This window comes from Tursiops truncatus, chromosome 11, assembly GCF_011762595.2.
Source record: "Tursiops truncatus isolate mTurTru1 chromosome 11, mTurTru1.mat.Y, whole genome shotgun sequence".
In the NCBI taxonomy this organism is placed as follows: domain Eukaryota; kingdom Metazoa; phylum Chordata; class Mammalia; order Artiodactyla; family Delphinidae; genus Tursiops; species Tursiops truncatus.
This window is the reverse complement of record NC_047044.1, coordinates 77,168,207-77,179,721: the sequence shown is the minus strand read 5'-3', so window position 1 is coordinate 77,179,721 and position 11,515 is coordinate 77,168,207. Positions and strand designations below refer to the sequence as shown.

The following is an 11,515-nucleotide window of genomic DNA, read 5'->3' as shown; positions in this document are numbered from 1 at the left end:
CCGTAAGCCATGGCCACTGAGCTTGCTCATCCGGAGCCTGTGCTCCGCAACGGGAGAGGCCACAACAATGAGAGGCCCGTGTACCACAAAAAAAAAAAAAAAAAAAAAAAATGTATTTGAAGAAATTATGGCTGAACACATGTAAATCAATGAAGTTAGAACATACCCTCACATCATACACAAAGATAAACTCAAAATGGCTTAAAGACTTATATAAGACATGACACCACAAAACTCCTAGAAGAGAACATAGGCAAAATATTCTCTGACATAAATTGTACCAATGTTTTCTTAAGAATGATAGTACTAGATACTGTCAGTATCCCAAGACAATAGAAATAAAAGCAAAAATAAACAAATGAGACCTAATCAAACTTACAAGCTTTGTACAGCAAAGGAAACCATAAATGAAAGAAAAAAACAACTTATGGACCGGGAGAAAATATTTGCAAAAGATGTAACCAGCAAGGGCTTAATTTCCAAAATATACAAAACAACTCATACAACTCAGTAACAAAAAGGCAAACAACCCAATTGAAAAATGAGCAGAAGACCTAAATTGACATTTCTCCAAAAAGACGTACAGATGGCCAATGGGCACATGAAAAGATGCTCAACATCTCCAATAAGTAAAGAAATGCAGATCAAAACTACAGTGAGGTACCAACTCACACTGATCAGAATGGCCATTATTAAAAAGTCTAAAAATAACAAATGCTGCAGAGGGTGTGGAGAAAAGGGAACCCTCCTACACAGTTGATGGGAATGTAAATTGGTGCAGCCACTGTGGAAAACCACATGGAGGTTCCTGAAAAAACTAAAAATAGAGTTGCCATATGATCCAGCAATCCCACTCCTGGGCAAGTATTCAGACAAAACTCTAACTCAAAAAGATACATGCACTCCAATGTTCATAGCAGCACTATTCACAATTGCCAAGACATGGAAGCAACCTAAATGTCCATCAACAGATGAATGGATAAAGGAGATGTGGTACATATATACAGTGGAATGCTACTCAGCCATAAAAAAGACTGAAATAATGCCATTTGCAGCAACATGGATGGACCTAGAGATTATCATACTAAGTGAAGAAGGTCAGAAATAGAAAGACAAATACCATATTATATAACTTATACATGCAATCTAAAATATAACACAAATGAATTTATCTACAAGACAGACTTACAGACATAGAGAACAGACTGTGGTTGCCAAGTCGGGGGGTGTGGGGGAGGGTGGGATTGGGAGTTTGGTATTAGCAGATGCAAACTATTATATACAGAATGAATAAACAACAAGGACCTACAGTATAGCACAGGGAACTATATTCAATATCCTGTGATAAATCATAATGGAAAAGAATATGAAAAAGAATGTGTATATATATATATAATACATATATATATGTGTATATATATATGTATAACCAATCACTTTGCTATACAGCAGAAATTAAAACAACATTGTATATCAACTATACTTGAATAAAATAAATTTTTAAAAAAATTATGGGGGCTTCCCTGGTGGCGCGGTGGTTGAGAATCTGCATGCCGATGCAGGGGACATGGGTTCGAGCCCTGGTCTGGGAAGATCCCACATGCCGCGGAGCAACTAGGCCCGTGAGCCACAACTACTGAGCCTGCGCATCTGGAACCTGTGCTCCACAACAAGAAAGGCTGCGATAGTGAGAGGCCCGTGCACCACGATGAAGAGTGGCCCCCCCTCACCACAACTGGAGAAAGCCCTTGCACGGAAACGAAGGCCCAACACAGCCAAAAATAAATAAATAAATAATTAAAAATGAATATCTGCTTATAAAAAAAATTATGGCTGAAAACATCCTAAAATTAAAAAAGAAAACAGATATCCAAGTATGGGAAGCATAGAGTGGCCCAGACAAGATGAACACAAACAGACCTATACCAAGACATCTCATAATTAAAATGGCAAAAGTTAAAGAGAGGATTCTAAAGGCAGCAAGACAAAAAAAAATGAGTCAGTTACAAAGGAACCCCTATAAGGCTTTCAGCTGACTTCTCTGCAGAAATTTTGCAGGCCAGAAGTGGAGTGGCAACGAGATATTTGAAGTCCTGAAAGGAAAAATGTGCAGCCTAGCATACTCTACCCAGCAAAATTATCATTTAGAATAGAATGAGAGATAAAGTATTTCTCAGACAAACAAAAAGAATTCAGCAATACTAAACCTACCCTAAAAGAAGTATTGAAAGGAGGGAAGAGATATGGGGGTATATTTATAAGTATAGCTGATTTACTTTGTTATAAAGCAGAAACTAACACAACATTGTAAAGCAATTATACTCCAAAAAAGATGTTTAAAAATATATGTATTGAAAGGCCTTCTCTAAATAGCAAAGAAGCAAGAATTTATAGGAAAGGAAAAGTCACAATAGGAAAGGCAGATATATAAAAGGATTGAAGATCACTTAAATAAGCCAGTACCTAGATTAAAAAACAATCAAAACATTTTGTAAAAGCGATTATAACTACAAGCAATTACAACAGCAAAAGGATAAGCATGAAGATGTAAAATAGGACATCAAAATCACAAAATGTGCAGAAGGGGAATATAAAAATGTAGATCTTCTAGAATGTGTTTGAACTTGTATGGCTATTGATTTAAAGCAAGTAGATAGGGACTTCCCTGGTGGAGCAGTAGTTAGGAATCCACCTGCCAATGCAGGGGACATGGGTTCGAGCCCTGGTCCAGGAAGATCCCATATTCCGAGGAGCAACTAGGCCTGTGCATCACAACTACTGAGCCTGTGCTCTAGAGCCAGCGAGCCACAACTACTGAGCCCACATGCCTAGAGCCCGTGCTCCACAACAAGAGAAGCCACCACAATGAGAAGCCTGTGCACCACAATGAAAAGTAGCCTCTGCTTGCTGCAACTAAGGAAAGCCCATGCACAACAATGAAGACCCAATGCAGCCAAAAATAAATAAATAAATTTTAAAAGGACTATTAAAAAAATAAAGCAAGTGGATATAGTTATGGATCAACATACTTGAAATCCAGAATAACCATAAATCAAAAACATACAATAGATTCAAAAAAACCAAAGAGAAAGGAAGTCAAGAATACTATAAAAGAAAATCATCAAACCACAAAAGGAAGAACAAAAAGAAGAAGAAAGAAACTAAGAATAACTACAAAAACAACTGGAAAACAAGGCTTAAAATGGGAAAAAGTACATACCTATCAATAATTACTTAATGTTCTGATTAAAAGACATAGAGTGGCAGATTGGATTTAAAAAAAAAACAACAATATGCTGCTTATAGGAGACTCACTTTAGGGCAAAAGACACACATAGATTGAAGGTGAGGGGATGGAAAAAGATATTTCATGCAAATAGAAATGACAAGAAAGCAAAGGTAGCAATATTCATATCAAAAAAATAGACTCTAAAACAAAGTCCATAAAGAAAGAAAAGAAGGGCATTATATAAAGGGACAAATACAAGAAGGGGATATTATACTCATTAACATATATGCACCCAATGTAGAAGGACCTAAATAGAAAAAACTGATACTAACAGACATAAAGGGAGAAATTGACAGGAATACAATAATAGTAGGAGACTTTAATACCCCACTGACATCAATAGACAGATAATCCAGATAATCAATAAGGCAACAGAGGTCCTAAATGACACAGTAGACCAGTTGGACTAAATTAATATCTACAGGATACTATATTCAAAAATAAAAATAAAAACCAGAACACACATTCTTTTCAAGCACGCAGAGAACATTCTCTAGGATAGACCACATACTGGGTCACAAGACAAGCCTTAACAAATTTAAGAGGATAGAAATTATTTCACGCATATTTCTGACCTCAATGGTATGAAACTAGAAATCAACACAGAAAGAAAATGGGAAAAGAATGAACACAGGGAGACTAAACAACATGCTACTAAAAAACAATGGGTCAACAATGAAATCAAAGAAGAAATCAGAAAATACCTTGAGACAAATGAAAATGAAAGCACAGTCTCACAAAATCTATAGGATGCAGCAAAAGCAGTTCTACAAAGGAAGTTCATAATGATACAGGCCTCCCTCAAGAAACAAGAAAATCTCAAACAAACAACCTAACCTACCCTCCATAAGAAACAGAAAAAGAAGACAAAACAAAGCCCAAAGTCAGCAGAAGGAAGGAAATAATAAAAATCAGAGAGGAAATAAATAAAATAGAGATTTAAAAAAAACCAACAATAGAAAACATCAGAAAAACCAAGAGCTGGTTTTTCGAAAGGATAAACAAGATAGATAAACAACTAGACAGACTCACCAAGAAAAGAGAGAGGACCCAAATAAACAGAATAAGAAATGAAGGAGGAGAAATAACAACTGATACTGCAGAAATACAAAAACAACAACAACAAAAACTCATAAAAGAATACTATGAACAGTTAGTTATATGTCAATGAATTGGACAACTTAGAAGAAATGGACAAGTTTCTAGAAACATACAGCCTGACAAAACTAAGTCAAGAAGAAACAGATAATTTGAAAAGACTTATCACTACAAGTGAAATAGAATCTGTAATAAAACTCCCTGCAAACAGAAGTCCAGGACCAGATGGTTTCACAGGGGAATTCTACCAAACATACAAAGAAAAACTTATACCCATACTTCTCAAACCATTCCAAAATATTGAAGAGGAGGGAACAGTCCCAAATTCATTCTATGAAGCCACCATCTACCCTAAACCAAAACCAAAGAAACTGCAAATAAAAGAAAATTACGGTCCAATATCTTTGATAAATATAGATGCAAAAATCCACAACAAAATATCAGCAAACTGAATCCAACAATATATTAAAAGGATTGTACACCATGATCAAGTTGGATTCATTCCAGTTTCACAAGGATGGTTCAAAATAAGCAAATCAATCAATGTGCTACACCACATTGACAAAAGGAAAGATAAGAAAAACATGATCATCTCAATAGATGCAGAAAAAGTCATTTGACAAAATTCGGCATCCATTAATGATTAAACAAAAAAAAACCTCTCAGCAAAGTGGATATAGAGGAAACATATTAAAAGCCATTTATGCTCTTTCACCTCCTTGCTTCCAAGATGACCAAGAAAAGAAGGAACAATGGTCATGCCAAAAAGGGACGCGGCCACGTGCAGCCTATTCGCTGTACCAACAGTGCCCGTTGTGTGCCCAAGGATAAGGCCATTAAGAAGTTCATCATTCGGAACATCGTAGAGGCTGCAGCTGTCAGGGACATTTCCGAAGTGAGTGTTTTCGACACCTATGTGCTTCCTAAGCTGTATATGAAACTGCATTACTGCATGAGTTGTGCCATTCACAGCAAGGTAGTCAGGAATCGTTCTCGGGAAGCCCGGAAGGACTGAAAAACTCCACCCTGATTTAGACCTGCTGGTGCTGCCCCACGACCTCCACCAAAGCCCATGTAAGGAGCTAAGTCCTTAAAGACTAAAGAAATACTGTTCCCTGGAAAGACAATAAATTGGAAATTATACTTTAAAAAAAAAAGAAAAGCCATTTACAACAAACCCACAGCCACATAATACTCAATGGTGAAAAGCTGAAAGCCTTCCTGCTAAATTCAGGAACATGGCAAGGATCCCACTTACACCACTTCTATTTCACATAGTATTGGAAGTCCTAGCCACAGCAATCAAACAAGAAAATGAAATAAATGGTATCCAAATTGGAAGGGAAAGGTAAAACTGCCCCTATTTGCAGATAACATAATACTTTATGTAGAGAACCCTAAAGTCTTCATACAAAAACTATTAGAATAAATGAATCTAGCAAGATACAAGATTAATATACAGAAATCTGTTGCATTTCTTTACACTAACAATGAAATATCAGAAAGAGAAAGTAAAAAAAAATACTGTTTAAAATCATATAAAAAAAAATACTTAGGAATAAACTTAACCAAGGAGATGAAATACATATATACTGAAAACTGTAAAACACTGATAAAAGAAATTGAAGATGATTTAAAGAAATGGAGAGATATACCATGCTCTTCAATTGGAAGAATAAATATCATTAAAATGACCACACTACCCAAAGCATAATGCAATCCCTATCAAAATACCCATGACATTTGTCACAGAACTAGAACAAATAATACTAAAATTTTTATGACATAGAAGACACAGGATTGAGCCCTGAACCAAGATGATGGAGTAGAAGGATGTGCTCTCACCCCCTCTTGTGAGAACACCAGAATCACAACTAACTGCTGAACAATCATCAACAGGAAGACACTGGAAGTCACCAAAAAATGTACTCCACATCCAAAGACAAAGGAGAAGCCACAATGAGACGGGAGGAGGGGCACAATCACAATAAAATCAAATCCCATAACTGCTGGGTGGGTGACTCACAAACTGGAGAACACTCATACCACAGAAGTCCACCCACTGGAATGAAGAGTCTGAGCCCCACGTCAGGCTTCCAACCTGGGGGTCCGGCAACAGCAGGAGGAACTCCTAGAGAATCAGACTTTGAAGGCTAGCGGGATTTGATTGCAAGACACTGACAGAACTGGGGGAAACAGAGACTCCACTCTTGGAGGGCACACACAAAGTAGTGTGCGCATCGGGACCCAGGGGAAGGAACTAAACCAGATCAACCTGCTAGTGTCAGAGGGTCTCCTGCAGAGGCGGGGGGGGGGGGTGGCTGTGGCTTACCGTGAGGACAAGGACACTGGCAGCAGAGGTTCTGGGAAGTACTTCTTGGAGTGAACCCTCCCAGAGTCTGCCATTAGCCTCACCAAAGAGCCCAGGTAGGCTCCAGTGTGGGGTCACCTCAGGCCAAACAACCAACAGGGAGGGAACCCAGCCCCACCCATCAGCCATCAAGTGGATTAAAGTTTTACTGAGCTCTGCCCAGCAGAGCAACAGCCAGCTCTACCCACCACCAGTCCCTCCCATCAGGAAGCTTGCACAAGCCTCTTAGATAGCCTCATCCACCAGAGGGCAGGCAGCAGAAGCAAGAATAATGACAATCCTGCAACCTGTGGAAGAAAAACCACTTTCACAGAAAGATAGACAAGATGAAAAGGCAGAGGGCTATGTATCAGATGAAGGAACAAGATAAAAGGCCAGAAAAACAACTAAATGAAGTGGAGATGGCAACCTTCCAGAAAAAGAATTCAGAGTAATGATAGTGAAGATGATCCAGACCTCGGAAAAAGAATGAAGGCAAAGATCGAGAAGATGCAATAAATGTTTAACAAAGACCTAGAAGAATTAAAGAACAAACAAACAGAGATGAACAATACAATAACTGAAATGAAAACTCCACTACAAGGAACCAATAGCAGAATAACTGAGGCAGAAGAATGAATAAGTGACTGGAAGACAGAATGGTGGAATTCACTGCTGCGTAACAGAATAAAGAAAAAAGAATGAAAAGAAATGAAGACAGCCTAAAAGACCTCTGGGACAACATTAAATGCAACAACATTCGCATTATAGGGGTCCCAGAAGGAGAAGAGAGAGAGAAAGGACCCAAGAAAATATTTGAAGAGATTATAGTCAAAAACTTCCCTAACATGGGAAAGGAAATAGCCACACAAGTGCAGGAAGCACAGAGAGTCCCATACAGGATAAACGCAAGGAGAAACATGCCGAGTCACATAGTAATAAATTGGCAAAAATTAAAGACAAAGAAAAATGATTGAAAGCAGCAAGGGAAAAATGACAAATAACATACAAGGGAACTCCCATAAGGTTAACAGCTGATTTCTCAGCAGAAACTCTACAAGCCAGAAGAGAGTGGCATGATATCCTTAAAGTGATGAAAGGGAAGAACCTACAACCAAGCTTACTCTACCCGGCAAGGATCTCATTCAGATTCGATGGAGAAGGAGGCAAGGATATACAATGGAGAAAAGACAGTCTATTCAATAAGTGGTGCTGGGAAAACTGGACAGCTACATGTAAACGAATGAAATTAGAACACTCCCTAACACCATACACAAAAATAAACTCAAAATGGATTAGGAACCTAAATGTAAGACTGGACGCTATAAAACTCTCAGTGGAAAACATAGGAAGAACACTCTTTGACATAAATCACAGCAAGATCTTTTTTGATCCACCTCCTAGAGTAATGGAAATAAAAACAAAAATAAACAAATAGGACCTAATAAAACTTAAAAGCTTTTGCACAGCAAAGGAAACAATAAACAAGACAAAACGACAACCCTCAGAATGGGAGAAAATATTTGCAAATGAATCAACAGACAAAAGATTAATCTCCAAAATATATAAACAGCTCATGCAGCTCAATATTAAGAAAACAAACAACCCAATCCAAAAATGGGCAGAAGACCTAAATAGACATTTCTCCAAAGAGGACATACAAATGGCCAAGAAGCACATGAAAAGCTGCTCAACATCACTAATTATTAGAGAAATGCAAATCAAAACTACAATGAGATATCACCTCACATCAGTCAGAATAGGCATTATCAGAAAATCTACAAAGAACAAATGCTGGAGAGGGTATGGAGAAAAGGGAACCCTCTTGCACTGTTGGTGGGAATGTAAATTGATAGAGTCACTATGGAGAACAGTATGGAGGTTCCTTAGAAAACTAAAAATAAAATTACCATATGATACAGCAATCCCACTACTGGGCATATACCCAGAGAAAACCATAATTCAAAAAGACACATGCACCCCAATGTTAATTGCAGCACTATTTACAATATCCAGGTCATGGAAGCAACCTAAATGCCCATCGCCAGACAAATGGAAGAAGAAGAAGTGGTACATATATACAGTGGAATATTACTCAGCCATAAAAAGGACCAAAATTGGGTCATTTGTTGAGACGTGGATGGATCTAGAGTCTGTCATACAGAGTGATTAAGTCAGAAAGCAAAAAACAAACATCATATACTAACGCATATATGTGGAACCTAGAAAATGGTACAGAAGAACGGGTTTGCAAGGCAGAAATTGAGAAACAGAAGTAGAGAAAAAAACGTATGGACACCAAGCAAGGAAAGTGGCGGGGGGGTGGGGGTGGGGGGGTGATGAATTGGGCGATTGGGATTGACATGTATACACTGATGTGTATAAAATTGATGACTAATAAGAACCTGCTGTATTAAAAAAAGAAAATAGGGCTTCCCGGGTGGCGCAGTGGTTGAGAATCTGCCTGCTAATGCAGGGGACACGGGTTCGAGCCCTGGTCTGGGAGGATCCCACGTGCCGCGGCGCGACTCGGCCCGTGAGCCACAACTACTGAGCCTGCACGTCTGGAGTCTGTGCTCCGCAACAAGAGAGGCCGTGATAGTGAGAGGCCCGCGCACCGCGATGAAGAGTGGCTCCCGCTTGCTACAACTAGAGAAAGCCCTCGCACAGAAACGAAGACCCAATACAGAAAAAATAAATAAATAAACTCCTACCCCCAACATCTTCAAAAAAAAAAATAGAAAGTTTCGGAAAAAAAGAAAAAGAAAATAAACTGACATCTATGTTGATAAAAGAAAACAAATGTCAAAAAAAAAAAAAAAGGAGGGCAACCTGACTTTTCCATAAACCTATCACAAACTGTACCATGTGAGATGTACAAAACAAATTGCTCCTGATACCATGTTTCTTCTCCTTTTGGCTTCTTAGTGTTGTGACAATACCAGGGAGATAGACACTAGTGTGACTTTCAGAATCCTATGCAATTTTATTGGCCTCATGTTATCTATATAGATGTTGCTATCACAGAAATAGGTGATATTTAATTAAACCTTAAAGCAAAGTGGAAAAATAAATTAGTAGTATACTCATTTATTTAGATATATGGATCTAATCTGGATGTATATCTAAAAGAGTTGAGGCTATTGCCTCTAAAGAGTGGGTCAGAAATTGCTTTTTTCATTACAAGCCTTCTAGTATATGTATATATATTTTAAACTATGTATGCACATTATTTTAGTTCAATAAACAACGTTAAAACATTAGCATATAATTTTGGGGTGTCCGCAGTGTCTCAAAGCTTATCCATGGCAGGTAAATAAAGAAATCCATTTTGAAGGGCTCTCTGGGCCACGATGAAAAAAAAAAAAAAAAGAAGAAGACACAGGATTGCCAAAGCCATCCTGAGGAAAAAGAACAAAGCAGGAGTCATAACCCTCCCAAGCTTCAGACTATACTACAAAGCTACAGTAATCGAAACAGTGTAGTTTTGGCACAAAAACAGACATTTAGATCAATGAAAGAGAACAGAGAGCCCTGAAATAACCTTACACACCTACAGTCAGTTAATCTACAACAAAGGAGGCAAGAATATAATGGAAAAGAGACAGTCTCTTTAGCAAATCGTGTTGGGAAAGCTGGCCAGATACATGTAAATCAATGAAATTAGAACAGTCTCTCACACCATATACGAAAACAAACTCAAAATGGTTTAAAGACCTAAACATAAGACATGACACCATAAAACTCCTAGAAGAGAACATAGCCAAAACATTCTCGGACATAAATTGTAGCAACATGTTCTCAGATCAGTCTCCCAAGCAAAAGAAATAAAAGCAAAAATAAACAAATGGGTCCTAATCAAACTTAAAACCTTTTTCTACAAATAACAAATGCTGAAGGGGGTGTGGAGAAAAGGGAACCCTCCTTCACTGTTGGTGAGAATGTAAACTGGTGCAGCCACTATGGAAAAAAGCATGGAGCTTCCTCAAAAAACTAAGAATAGTGCACGCTTCCACAGCACATATACTAAAATTGCAACAATACAGAGAAGATTAGCATGGCCCCTGCACAAGGATGACATGCAAATTCGTGAAGCATTCCACATTTTTAAATGTAAAATAGATAGCTGGTGGGAAGCAGCCACATAGCACAGGGAGATCAGCTCGGTGCTTTGTGACCACCTAGAGGGGTGGGATAGGGAGGGTGGGAGGGAGACAGAAGAGGGAGGAGATATGGGGATATATGTATATGTATAGCTGATTCACTTTGTTATAAAGCAGAAATTAACACACCATTGTAAAGCAATTATACTCCAATAAAGATGTTAAAAGAAAAACAAACCTAAGAATAGAATTGCCATATGATCCAGCAATACCGTTCCTGAGCATATACCTGGACAAAACTCTAATTGAAAAGGTACATTCACCCGTATGTTCATAGCAGTACTATTTACTACAGCCAAGACAGGGAAACAACCAAAATATCCGTGGACAGATTAAAAGAATAAAAATGTGGTACATATAAATGTGGGGGTATACACACACACACACACACACACACACACACACACACACACACATACACACACATGCACACATATATATATTACCATGGAATATTACTCAGACATAAAGAAAGAATTAAATAATGCCATTTTCAGCAACATGGACTGACCAAGAGATCATCATACTAAGTGAAGTAAGTCAGAAAGAGAAAGACAAATACCATATGGTATCACTTATATGTGGAATCTAAAATGTGACACAAATGAACACATC

At 38.0% G+C, this 11,515-nt stretch overlaps 1 non-coding gene and 1 pseudogene across 1 annotated transcript; both read left to right on the top strand.

The window, feature by feature from the left end:
• The first annotated feature begins 5,101 nt into the window (after window positions 1-5,101).
• Window positions 5,102-5,549, top strand: LOC109550414 (small ribosomal subunit protein eS26 pseudogene; annotated as a pseudogene).
• Window positions 5,550-10,739: 5,190 nt separating this feature from the next.
• On the top strand, window positions 10,740-10,846 carry LOC117314395 (U6 spliceosomal RNA). Its single transcript, XR_004529141.1, has one exon. It is a non-coding gene; the product is annotated as a U6 spliceosomal RNA (small nuclear RNA).
• The last annotated feature ends 669 nt before the right edge of the window (window positions 10,847-11,515 follow it).